This window comes from Nerophis ophidion, linkage group LG21 (genome assembly GCF_033978795.1).
Source record: "Nerophis ophidion isolate RoL-2023_Sa linkage group LG21, RoL_Noph_v1.0, whole genome shotgun sequence".
Classification (NCBI taxonomy): domain Eukaryota; kingdom Metazoa; phylum Chordata; class Actinopteri; order Syngnathiformes; family Syngnathidae; genus Nerophis; species Nerophis ophidion.
The window spans coordinates 39,115,738-39,129,037 of NC_084631.1; positions in this window are offsets into that span (position 1 = coordinate 39,115,738).

Here is a 13,300-nt window from a genome sequence, read left to right on the forward strand (position 1 = left end):
GGGAAACTGTGCCTGTTTTCTTTTGATTCTCTGCTATAACGACGCACAAGACCAGGCGAGTGTCTCGTTCTGCCATGAAGACATTTTCCACCCTTGGTGCTCTGGATGCATCTGGTCAAAGCAGCCAGAAAACCTTGGGCTTGTGTTGGATCAGCCCAAGTCTTTGGAGGGTCACTGGGCCCCATTCAGCAATAGGTTTCTAACTTTTAATCTTATCTTTCTTCCGAAGTGATTTCCTAAAAGGAATTTATTGAAATTCATGACGTGTTCTTAAACGGCCAAATTGTTCCCACCTGCTCTTCTTAAGTTGCTGGATGCCAAATGGTTAGCACGTGCGTGTCTATCATAATTTGCATATAAACACACTCTTATTTCCCCAATATGCATATGTAAACACCTTTAATTCTGTAATTTGCATAGGTAAACGCCCTTAATTTCCCATATAAGGGCACAATTCCAGCGGAAAAGCCAAACATCAAACACACGGAGAAAACACAAACAGATTACAGAAGAGAAACTCGTATTATCCCGCGGGGGAAATACTTCATGTCAAAACGTAATTTTAAGAAAGGGGGGACTGCTGAAGTAACCTAAAGCGTTCAAATAAATATCCGTCACTTCGGGCAAAAAGGTCTACATGGTCGTGAAATATGCACGTAGTTTGCCTTTTCTTTGGCCCACCGCTCCCATCAATGAGGGAAAAACTGTGCCTGTTTTCTTTTGATTCTCTGCTCTAACGACGCACAAGACCAGGCGAGTGTCTCGTTCTGCCATGAAGACATTTTCCACCCTTGGTGCTCTGGATGCATCTGGTCAAAGCAGCCAGGAAACCTTGGGCTTGTGTTGGATCAGCCCAAGTCTTTGGAGGGTCACTGGGCCCCATTCAGCAATAGGTTCCTAACTTTTAATCTTATCTTTCTTCCGAAGTGATTCCCTAAGAGGAATAAATTGAAATTCATGATGTGTTCTTTAACGGCCAAATTGTTCCCAGCTGTTGTTCTTAAGTTACTGAATGCCAAATGGTTAGCCTGTGCATATCGATCATAATATGCATATAAACACACCCTTATTTCCCCAAAATGCGTATGCAAACACCCTTAATTCCGCAATTTGCATAGGTAAACGGCCTTCATTCCCCATATAAGGGCACAATTCCGGCAGAAAAGCCAAACATCAAACACACGGAGAAAACACAAACAGATTACAGAAGAGAAACTCGTATTATCCCGCGGAGGAAATACTTCATGTCAAAACGTAATTTTAAGAAAGGGGGGACTGCTGAGGTAGCCTAAAGCGTTCAAATAAATATCCGTCACTTCGGGCAAATAGGTCTACATGGTCGTGAATTATGCACTTAGTTTGCCTTTTCTTTGGCCCACCGCTCCCATCAATGAGGGGAAAATTGTGCCTGTTTTCTTTTGATTCTCTGCTAAAGCGACGCACAAGACCAGGCGAGTGTCTCGTTCTGCCATGAAGACATTTTCCTCCCTTGGTGCTCTGGATGCATCTGGTCAAAGCAGCCAGAAAACCTTGGGCTTGTGTTGGATCAGCCCAAGTCTTTGGAGGGTCACTGGGCCCCATTCAGCAATAGGTTCCTTACTTTTAATCTTATCTTTCTTCCGAAGTGATTCCCTAAGAGGAATAAATTGAAATTCATGACGTGTTCTTAAACGGCCAAATTGTTCCCAGCTGCTGTTCTTAAGTTACTGAATGCCAAATGGTTAGCCTGTGCGTATCGATCATAATATGCATATAAACACACCCTTATTTCCCCAAAATGCGTATATAAATACCCTTAATTCCGCAATTTGCATAGGTAAACGCCCTTCATTCCCCATATAAGGGCACAATTCCGGCAGAAAAGCCGAACATCAAACACACGGAGAAAACACAAACAGATTATAGAAGAGAAACTCGTATTATCCCGCGGAGGAAATACATAATGTCAAAACGTAATTTTAAGAAAGGGGGGACTGCTGAGGTAACCTAAAGCATTCAAATAAATATCCGTCACTTCGGGCAAATAGGTCTACATGGTCGGGAATTATGCACTTAGTTTGCCTTTTCTTTGGCCCACCGCTCCCATCAATGAGGGGAAAATTGTGCCTGTTTTCTTTTGATTCTCTGCTAAAGCGACGCACAAGACCAGGCGAGTGTCTCGTTCTGCCATGAAGACATTTTCCACCCTTGGTGCTCTGGATGCATCTGGTCAAAGCAGCCAGAAAACCTTGGGCTTGTGTTGGATCAGCCCAAGTCTTTGGGGGTCACTGGGCCCCATTCAGCAGTAGGTTCCTAATTTTTAATCCTATCTTTCTTCCGAAGTGATTCCCTAAGAGGAATAAATTGAAATTCATGATGTGTTCTTTAACGGCCAAATTGTTCCCAGCTGTTGTTCTTAAGTTACTGAATGCCAAATGGTTAGCCTGTGCGTATCGATCATAATATGCATATAAACACACCCTTATTTCCCCAAAATGCGTATATAAATACCCTTAATTCCCCAATTTGTATAGGTAAACGCCCTTCATTCCCCATACAAGGGCACAATTCCGGCAGAAAAGCCGAACATCAAACACACGGAGAAAACACAAACAGATTACAGAAGAGAAACTCGTATTATCCTGCGGAGGAAATACATAATGTCAAAACGTAATTTTAAGAAAGGGGGGACTGCTGAGGTAACCTAAAGCATTCAAATAAATATCCGTCACTTCGGGCAAATAGGTCTACATGGTCGTGAAATATGCGCTTAGTTTGCCTTTTCTTTGGCCCACCTCTATAATGTTATTCATTTCCCAACATACCATTCAAAGTCCATTATCTCTTTGTAGCCTTTAGCTTTGATGTAAGCTACCTTGCTACATGGGCCTAAAAGTAGCTATGCTACAGGAAAAGTTGCTCGTTTTAAAAGTAGCTAAGCTAACGCCAAACTACTTGGAAAATGCAGTAAGCTAGGCAACAAGTTACTTTTGATTAAATGTAGCAAAGCTACAGGGAATGCTATTACCGGAGAATTGTAGCAAGCTACATGGCCGAAGTAGCTAGCTACATCATAGTTACATTTCACAACATTTCTATCTATAGTCCCACATGTATAATATCAATATTTATGTAACTGAGTATACAAATGACTATTAACTATCTGTCATTTAGGTGAGCACACCCTACCCATACTGTATGTATTTATTTTAAGAAAGGGGGGACTGCTGAGGTAGCCTGAAGTGTTCAAATAAATATCCGTCACTTCGGGCAAATAGGTCTACAAGGTCGTGAAATATGCGCTTAGTTTGCCTTTTCTTTGGCCCACCTCTATAATTTTATTAATTTCCCTACCTGCCATTCAAAGTCCATTTTCTTTCATTGTAGCGTGTAGCTTTGATGTAAGCTAAATCGCTAAATGGGTCTAAAAGTAGCTAAGCTACAGTAAAAGTTGCGTTAAAAAAGTAGCTAAGCTAACGCCAAGCTACTGGAAAATGTAGTTAAGCGGCGTAGCTTAGCTCCTTGCAGCTTGTTGTTGTGAATGACATCATGCTTGTAACAACAATGTTACCCGGTACCATTTTCTCTCGGTAGCCTGTAGCTTCGATGTAAGCTACCTCGCTACATGGGTCTAAAAGTAGCTAAGCTACAGGAAAAGTTGCTGATTAAAAGAGTAGCTGAGCTAACGCCAAGCTACTTGGAAAATGTAATTAAGCGGCGTAGCTTAGCTTGTTCTTGCCCACCACTGGCCCGTTGTTCACGCGAGTTGGCCGGCACGCATGACGCTGGCGGCCACGTCCTTCCTGGTGCCATGACCCACCAACAAAAATTTCGACAAAATATGCAAAATGTCTGCGATGAGGTGGCGACTTGTCCAGGGTGTACCCTGCCTACCGCCAGAATGCAGCTGAGATAGCTCCAGTGACCCCCCCTCCCCCACGACCCAAAAGGGACAAGTGGTAGAAAATGGATGTATGGATATGCAAAATGTGATTTTCAAGGAAAAAAATTATTTTCAAGGTAAAAGTTGATTTTCAAGGAAAATAAAAAATTTCGAGGTAAAAGTTGATTTTCAAGGAAAATAAAAAATTTCGAGGTAAAAGTTGATTTTCAAGGAAAAAGAAATGTCAAAGTAAAAGTTGATTTTCAAGAAAACAAATGTTTCAAGGTAAAAGTTGATTTTCAAGGAAAAACATTTTTTTTTGGGAAAAAAATGATTTTCAGGGTAAAAGTTGATTTTCAAGGGAAAAAAATTCAAGGTAAAAGTTGATTTTCAAGGAAAAAAATGATTTTCAAGGAAAACGTTGATTTTCAAGGAAAACAAATTTCAAGTCAAAAGTTGATTTTCAAGGCAAAAAAAATGTCAGGTAAAAGTTGGTTTTCAAGATAAAAACTATGTTCAAGGTAAAAGTTGATTTTCAAGGAAAAAGTGATTTTCAAGGTAAAAGTTGATTTTCAAGGAAAAAAATGATTTTCAAGGTAAAAGTCGATTTTCAAGGAAAAAAAATTTCAAGAAAAAAGTTGATTTTCAAGGGAAACAAAATTTCAAGGTAAAAGTTGGTTTCCAAGATAAAAACTATGTTCAAGGTAAAAGTTGATTTTCAAGGAAAAAAAATTATTAAAAAAAAATGTTTTTCAGGGTAAAAGTTGATTTTCAAGGAAAAAGTGATTTTCAAGGTAAAAGTCGATTTTCAAGGGGAAAAAATGATTTTCAAGGTAAAAGTCGATTTTCAAGGGAAAAAAATGATTTTCAAGGTAAAAGTTGATTTTCAAGGGAAAAATTATTTTCAAGGTAAAGGTTGATTTTCAAGGGAAAAAAAATTCAAGACAAAAGTTGATTTTCAAGGGGAAAAAAAATTCAAGGTAAAAGTTGGTTTTCAAGATAAAAACTATGTGCAAGGTTAAAGTTGATTTTCAAGGGAAAAAACATTTTTTCAAGGAAAAAAATGATTTCCAGGGTAAAAGTTCATTTTCAAGGGGAAAAAATGTCAAGGTAAAAATTGATTTTCAAGAAAAAAATGATTTTCAAGGTAAAAGTTGATTTACAAGGAAAAAAAAAATTCAAGATAAAAGTTGATTTTCAAGATAAAAACTATGTTCAAGGTTAAAGTTGATTTTCAAGGGAAAAAACATTTTTTCAAGGAAAAAAATGATTTCCAGGGTAAAAGTTCATTTTCAAGGGGAAAAAATGTCAAGGTAAAAATTGATTTTCAAGAAAAAAATGATTTTCAAGGTAAAAGTTGATTTTCAAAGAAAAAAAAAATTCAAGATAAAAGTTGATTTTCAAGATAAAAACTATGTTCAAGGTAAAAGTTGATTTTCAAGGGAAAAGAAAAATATTTTTCAGGGTAAAAGTTTATTTTCAAGGAAAAAGTGATTTTCAAGGTAAAAGTAGATTTTCAAGAAAAAAAAATATTTTAACTTTTATGTGCCTCAAAAAGGCGTCGAAACGTATAGAAGTAAAAACCCGGTAAATTCTGGAATGATCCAAAAGCAAGAAAATGCATGTTGCAATAATTTTCTTTTAAGATATATTACTAAAATATCTCTTATGAAAAACAAAGGCCTTTAAAAAAATAAAAATAAAGATAAAAACAGCAGACAGAAAACTAATAAGTTATTAAGTAATTGGGCAACTATAAAATGTTGTTGCTGAATTGACCATTTTTGTCCTATATTTCAATTTCTGACGGTCCACCTTTGTTGACACTGACACAGATAGAGGATTCTCTCCTCCTCCTTTCTCACAGCCGTGTGTGCCAGCTTCTAAAGGTGCTATATATACATGCAAAACCAGCTTCTAAAGGTGCTATATATACATGCAAAACCAGCTTCTAAAGGTGCTATATATACATGCAAAACCAGCTTCTAAAGGTGCAATATATACATGCAAAACCAGCTTCTAAAAGTGCTATATATACATGCAAAACCAGCTTCTAAAGGTGCTATATATACATGCAAAACCAGCTTCTAAAGGTGCTATATATACATGCAAAACCAGCTTCTAAAGGTGCTATATATACATGCAAAACCAGCTTCTAAAGGTGCTATATATACATGCAAAACCAGCTTCTAAAGGTGCTATATATACATGCAAAACCAGCTTCTAAAGGTGCTATATATACATGCAAAACCAGCTTCTAAAGGTGCTATATATACATGCAAAACCAGCTTCTAAAGGTGCTATATATACATGCAAAACCAGCTTCTAAAGGTGCTATATATACATGCAAAACCAGCTTCTAAAGGTGCTATATATACATGCAAAACCAGCTTCTAAAGGTGCTATATATACATGCAAAACCAGCTTCTAAAGGTGCTATATATACATGCAAAACCAGCTTCTAAAGGTGCTTTATATACATGCAAAACCAGCTTCTAAAAGTGCTATATATACATGCAAAACCAGCTTCTAAAGGTGCTATATATACATGCAAAACCAGCTTCTAAAGGTGCTATATATACATGCAAAACCAGCTTCTAAAGGTGCTATATATACATGCAAAACCAGCTTCTAAAGGTGCTATATATACATGCAAAACCAGCTTCTAAAGGTGCTATATATACATGCAAAACCAGCTTCTAAAGTGCTATATATACATGCAAAACCAGCTTCTAAAGGTGCTATATATACATGCAAAACCAGCTTCTAAAGGTGCTATATATACATGCAAAACCAGCTTCTAAAGGTGCTATATATACATGCAAAACCAGCTTCTAAAGGTGCTATATATACATGCAAAACCAGCTTCTAAAGGTGCTATATATACATGCAAAACCAGCTTCTAAAGGTGCTATATATACATGCAAAACCAGCTTCTAAAGGTGCTATATATACATGCAAAACCAGCTTCTAAAGGTGCTATATATACATGCAAAACCAGCTTCTAAAGGTGCTATATATACATGCAAAACCAGCTTCTAAAGGTGCTTTATATACATGCAAAACCAGCTTCTAAAGGTGCTATATATACATGCAAAACCAGCTTCTAAAGGTGCTATATATACATGCAAAACCAGCTTCTAAAGGTGCTATATATACATGCAAAACCAGCTTCTAAAGGTGCTATATATACATGCAAAACCAGCTTCTAAAGGTGCTATATATACATGCAAAACCAGCTTCTAAAGGTGCTATATATACATGCAAAACCAGCTTCTAAAGGTGCTATATATACATGCAAAACCAGCTTCTAAAGGTGCTATATATACATGCAAAACCAGCTTCTAAAGGTGCTATATATACATGCAAAACCAGCTTCTAAAGGTGCTATATATACATGCAAAACCAGCTTCTAAAGGTGCTATATATACATGCAAAACCAGCTTCTAAAGGTGCTATATATACATGCAAAACCAGCTTCTAAAGGTGCTATATATACATGCAAAACCAGCTTCTAAAGGTGCTATATATACATGCAAAACCAGCTTCTAAAGGTGCTATATATACATGCAAAACCAGCTTCTAAGGTGCTATATATACATGCAAAACCAGCTTCTAAAGGTGCTATATATACATGCAAAACCAGCTTCTAAAGGTGCTATATATACATGCAAAACCAGCTTCTAAAGGTGCTATATATACATGCAAAACCAGCTTCTAAAAGTGCTATATATACATGCAAAACCAGCTTCTAAAGGTGCTATATATACATGCAAAACCAGCTTCTAAAGGTGCTATATATACATGCAAAACCAGCTTCTAAAGGTGCTATATATACATGCAAAACCAGCTTCTAAAGGTGCTATATATACATGCAAAACCAGCTTCTAAAGGTGCTATATATACATGCAAAACCAGCTTCTAAAGGTGCTATATATACATGCAAAACCAGCTTCTAAAGGTGCTATATATACATGCAAAACCAGCTTCTAAAGGTGCTATATATACATGCAAAACCAGCTTCTAAAGGTGCTATATATACATGCAAAACCAGCTTCTAAAGGTGCTATATATACATGCAAAACCAGCTTCTAAAGGTGCTATATATACATGCAAAACCAGCTTCTAAAGTGCTATATATACATGCAAAACCAGCTTCTAAAGGTGCTATATATACATGCAAAACCAGCTTCTAAAGGTGCTATATATACATGCAAAACCAGCTTCTAAAGGTGCTATATATACATGCAAAACCAGCTTCTAAAGGTGCTATATATACATGCAAAACCAGCTTCTAAAGGTGCTATATATACATGCAAAACCAGCTTCTAAAGGTGCTATATATACATGCAAAACCAGCTTCTAAAGGTGCTATATATACATGCAAAACCAGCTTCTAAAGGTGCTATATATACATGCAAAACCAGCTTCTAAAGGTGCTATATATACATGCAAAACCAGCTTCTAAAGGTGCTATTTATACATGCAAAACCAGCTTCTAAAGGTGCTATATATACATGCAAAACCAGCTTCTAAAGGTGCTATATATACATGCAAAACCAGCTTCTAAAGGTGCTATATATACATGCAAAACCAGCTTCTAAAGTGCTATATATACATGCAAAACCAGCTTCTAAAGGTGCTATATATACATGCAAAACCAGCTTCTAAAGGTGCTATATATACATGCAAAACCAGCTTCTAAAGGTGCTATATATACATGCAAAACCAGCTTCTAAAGGTGCTATATATACATGCAAAACCAGCTTCTAAAGGTGCTATATATACATGCAAAACCAGCTTCTAAAGGTGCTATATATACATGCAAAACCAGCTTCTAAAAGTGCTATATATACATGCAAAACCAGCTTCTAAAGGTGCTATATATACATGCAAAACCAGCTTCTAAAGGTGCTATATATACATGCAAAACCAGCTTCTAAAGGTGCTATATATACATGCAAAACCAGCTTCTAAAGGTGCTATATATACATGCAAAACCAGCTTCTAAAGGTGCTATATATACATGCAAAACCAGCTTCTAAAGGTGCTATATATACATGCAAAACCAGCTTCTAAAGGTGCTATATATACATGCAAAACCAGCTTCTAAAGGTGCTATTTATACATGCAAAACCAGCTTCTAAAGGTGCTATATATACATGCAAAACCAGCTTCTAAAGGTGCTATATATACATGCAAAACCAGCTTCTAAAGGTGCTATATATACATGCAAAACCAGCTTCTAAAAGTGCTATATATACATGCAAAACCAGCTTCTAAAGGTGCTATATATACATGCAAAACCAGCTTCTAAAGGTGCTATATATACATGCAAAACCAGCTTCTAAAGGTGCTATATATACATGCAAAACCAGCTTCTAAAGGTGCTATATATACATGCAAAACCAGCTTCTAAAGGTGCTATATATACATGCAAAACCAGCTTCTAAAGGTGCTATATATACATGCAAAACCAGCTTCTAAAGTGCTATATATACATGCAAAACAGCTTCTAAAGGTGCTATATATACATGCAAAACCAGCTTCTAAAGGTGCTATATATACATGCAAAACCAGCTTCTAAAGGTGCTATATATACATGCAAAACCAGCTTCTAAAGGTGCTATATATACATGCAAAACCAGCTTCTAAAGGTGCTATATATACATGCAAAACCAGCTTCTAAAGGTGCTATATATACATGCAAAACCAGCTTCTAAAGGTGCTATATATACATGCAAAACCAGCTTCTAAAGGTGCTATATATACATGCAAAACCAGCTTCTAAAGGTGCTATATATACATGCAAAACCAGCTTCTAAAGGTGCTATATATACATGCAAAACCAGCTTCTAAAGGTGCTATATATACATGCAAAACCAGCTTCTAAAGGTGCTATATATACATGCAAAACCAGCTTCTAAAGGTGCTATATATACATGCAAAACCAGCTTCTAAAGGTGCTATATATACATGCAAAACCAGCTTCTAAAGGTGCTATATATACATGCAAAACCAGCTTCTAAAGGTGCTATTTATACATGCAAAACCAGCTTCTAAAGGTGCTATATATACATGCAAAACCAGCTTCTAAAGGTGCTATATATACATGCAAAACCAGCTTCTAAAGGTGCTATATATACATGCAAAACCAGCTTCTAAAGGTGCTATATATACATGCAAAACCAGCTTCTAAAAGTGCTATATATACATGCAAAACCAGCTTCTAAAGGTGCTATATATACATGCAAAACCAGCTTCTAAAGGTGCTATATATACATGCAAAACCAGCTTCTAAAGGTGCTATATATACATGCAAAACCAGCTTCTAAAGGTGCTATATATACATGCAAAACCAGCTTCTAAAGGTGCTATATATACATGCAAAACCAGCTTCTAAAGGTGCTATATATACATGCAAAACCAGCTTCTAAAGGTGCTATATATACATGCAAAACCAGCTTCTAAAAGTGCTATATATACATGCAAAACCAGCTTCTAAAGGTGCTATATATACATGCAAAACCAGCTTCTAAAAGTGCTATATATACATGCAAAACCAGCTTCTAAAGGTGCTATATATACATGCAAAACCAGCTTCTAAAGGTGCTATATATACATGCAAAACCAGCTTCTAAAGGTGCTATATATACATGCAAAACCAGCTTCTAAAGGTGCTATATATACATGCAAAACCAGCTTCTAAAGGTGCTATATATACATGCAAAACCAGCTTCTAAAGGTGCTATATATACATGCAAAACCAGCTTCTAAAGGTGCTATATATACATGCAAAACCAGCTTCTAAAGGTGCTATATATACATGCAAAACCAGCTTCTAAAGGTGCTATATATACATGCAAAACCAGCTTCTAAAGGTGCTATATATACATGCAAAACCAGCTTCTAAAGGTGCTATATATACATGCAAAACCAGCTTCTAAAGGTGCTATATATACATGCAAAACCAGCTTCTAAAGGTGCTATATATACATGCAAAACCAGCTTCTAAAGGTGCTATATATACATGCAAAACCAGCTTCTAAAAGTGCTATATATACATGCAAAACCAGCTTCTAAAGGTGCTATATATACATGCAAAACCAGCTTCTAAAGGTGCTATATATACATGCAAAACCAGCTTCTAAAGGTGCTATATATACATGCAAAACCAGCTTCTAAAGGTGCTATATATACATGCAAAACCAGCTTCTAAAGGTGCTATATATACATGCAAAACCAGCTTCTAAAGGTGCTATATATACATGCAAAACCAGCTTCTAAAGGTGCTATATATACATGCAAAACCAGCTTCTAAAGGTGCTATTTATACATGCAAAACCAGCTTCTAAAGGTGCTATATATACATGCAAAACCAGCTTCTAAAGGTGCTATATATACATGCAAAACCAGCTTCTAAAGGTGCTATATATACATGCAAAACCAGCTTCTAAAAGTGCTATATATACATGCAAAACCAGCTTCTAAAGGTGCTATATATACATGCAAAACCAGCTTCTAAAGGTGCTATATATACATGCAAAACCAGCTTCTAAAGGTGCTATATATACATGCAAAACCAGCTTCTAAAGGTGCTATTTATACATGCAAAACCAGCTTCTAAAGGTGCTATATATACATGCAAAACCAGCTTCTAAAGGTGCTATATATACATGCAAAACCAGCTTCTAAAGGTGCTATATATACATGCAAAACCAGCTTCTAAAAGTGCTATATATACATGCAAAACCAGCTTCTAAAGGTGCTATATATACATGCAAAACCAGCTTCTAAAGGTGCTATATATACATGCAAAACCAGCTTCTAAAGGTGCTATATATACATGCAAAACCAGCTTCTAAAGGTGCTATATATACATGCAAAACCAGCTTCTAAAGGTGCTATATATACATGCAAAACCAGCTTCTAAAGGTGCTATATATACATGCAAAACCAGCTTCTAAAAGTGCTATATATACATGCAAAACCAGCTTCTAAAGGTGCTATATATACATGCAAAACCAGCTTCTAAAGGTGCTATATATACATGCAAAACCAGCTTCTAAAGGTGCTATATATACATGCAAAACCAGCTTCTAAAGGTGCTATATATACATGCAAAACCAGCTTCTAAAGGTGCTATATATACATGCAAAACCAGCTTCTAAAGGTGCTATATATACATGCAAAACCAGCTTCTAAAGGTGCTATATATACATGCAAAACCAGCTTCTAAAGGTGCTATATATACATGCAAAACCAGCTTCTAAAGGTGCTATATATACATGCAAAACCAGCTTCTAAAGGTGCTATATATACATGCAAAACCAGCTTCTAAAGGTGCTATATATACATGCAAAACCAGCTTCTAAAGGTGCTATATATACATGCAAAACCAGCTTCTAAAGGTGCTATATATACATGCAAAACCAGCTTCTAAAGGTGCTATATATACATGCAAAACCAGCTTCTAAAGGTGCTATATATACATGCAAAACCAGCTTCTAAAGGTGCTATATATACATGCAAAACCAGCTTCTAAAGGTGCTATATATACATGCAAAACCAGCTTCTAAAGGTGCTATATATACATGCAAACCAGCTTCTAAAAGTGCTATATATACATGCAAAACCAGCTTCTAAAGGTGCTATATATACATGCAAAACCAGCTTCTAAAGGTGCTATATATACATGCAAAACCAGCTTCTAAAGGTGCTATATATACATGCAAAACCAGCTTCTAAAGGTGCTATATATACATGCAAAACCAGCTTCTAAAGGTGCTATATATACATGCAAAACCAGCTTCTAAAGGTGCTATATATACATGCAAAACCAGCTTCTAAAGGTGCTATATATACATGCAAAACCAGCTTCTAAAGGTGCTATATATACATGCAAAACCAGCTTCTAAAGGTGCTATATATACATGCAAAACCAGCTTCTAAAGGTGCTATATATACATGCAAAACCAGCTTCTAAAGGTGCTATATATACATGCAAAACCAGCTTCTAAAGGTGCTATATATACATGCAAAACCAGCTTCTAAAGGTGCTATATATACATGCAAAACCAGCTTCTAAAGGTGCTATATATACATGCAAAACCAGCTTCTAAAGGTGCTATATATACATGCAAAACCAGCTTCTAAAGGTGCTATATATACATGCAAAACAGCTTCTAAAGGTGCTATATATACATGCAAAACCAGCTTCTAAAAGTGCTATATATACATGCAAAACCAGCTTCTAAAGGTGCTATATATACATGCAAAACCAGCTTCTAAAGGTGCTATATATACATGCAAAACCAGCTTCTAAAGGTGCTATATATACATGCAAAACCAGCTTCTAAAGGTGCTATATATACATGCAAAACCAGCTTCTAAAGGTGCTATATATACATGCAAAACCAGCTTCTAAAGGTGCTATAT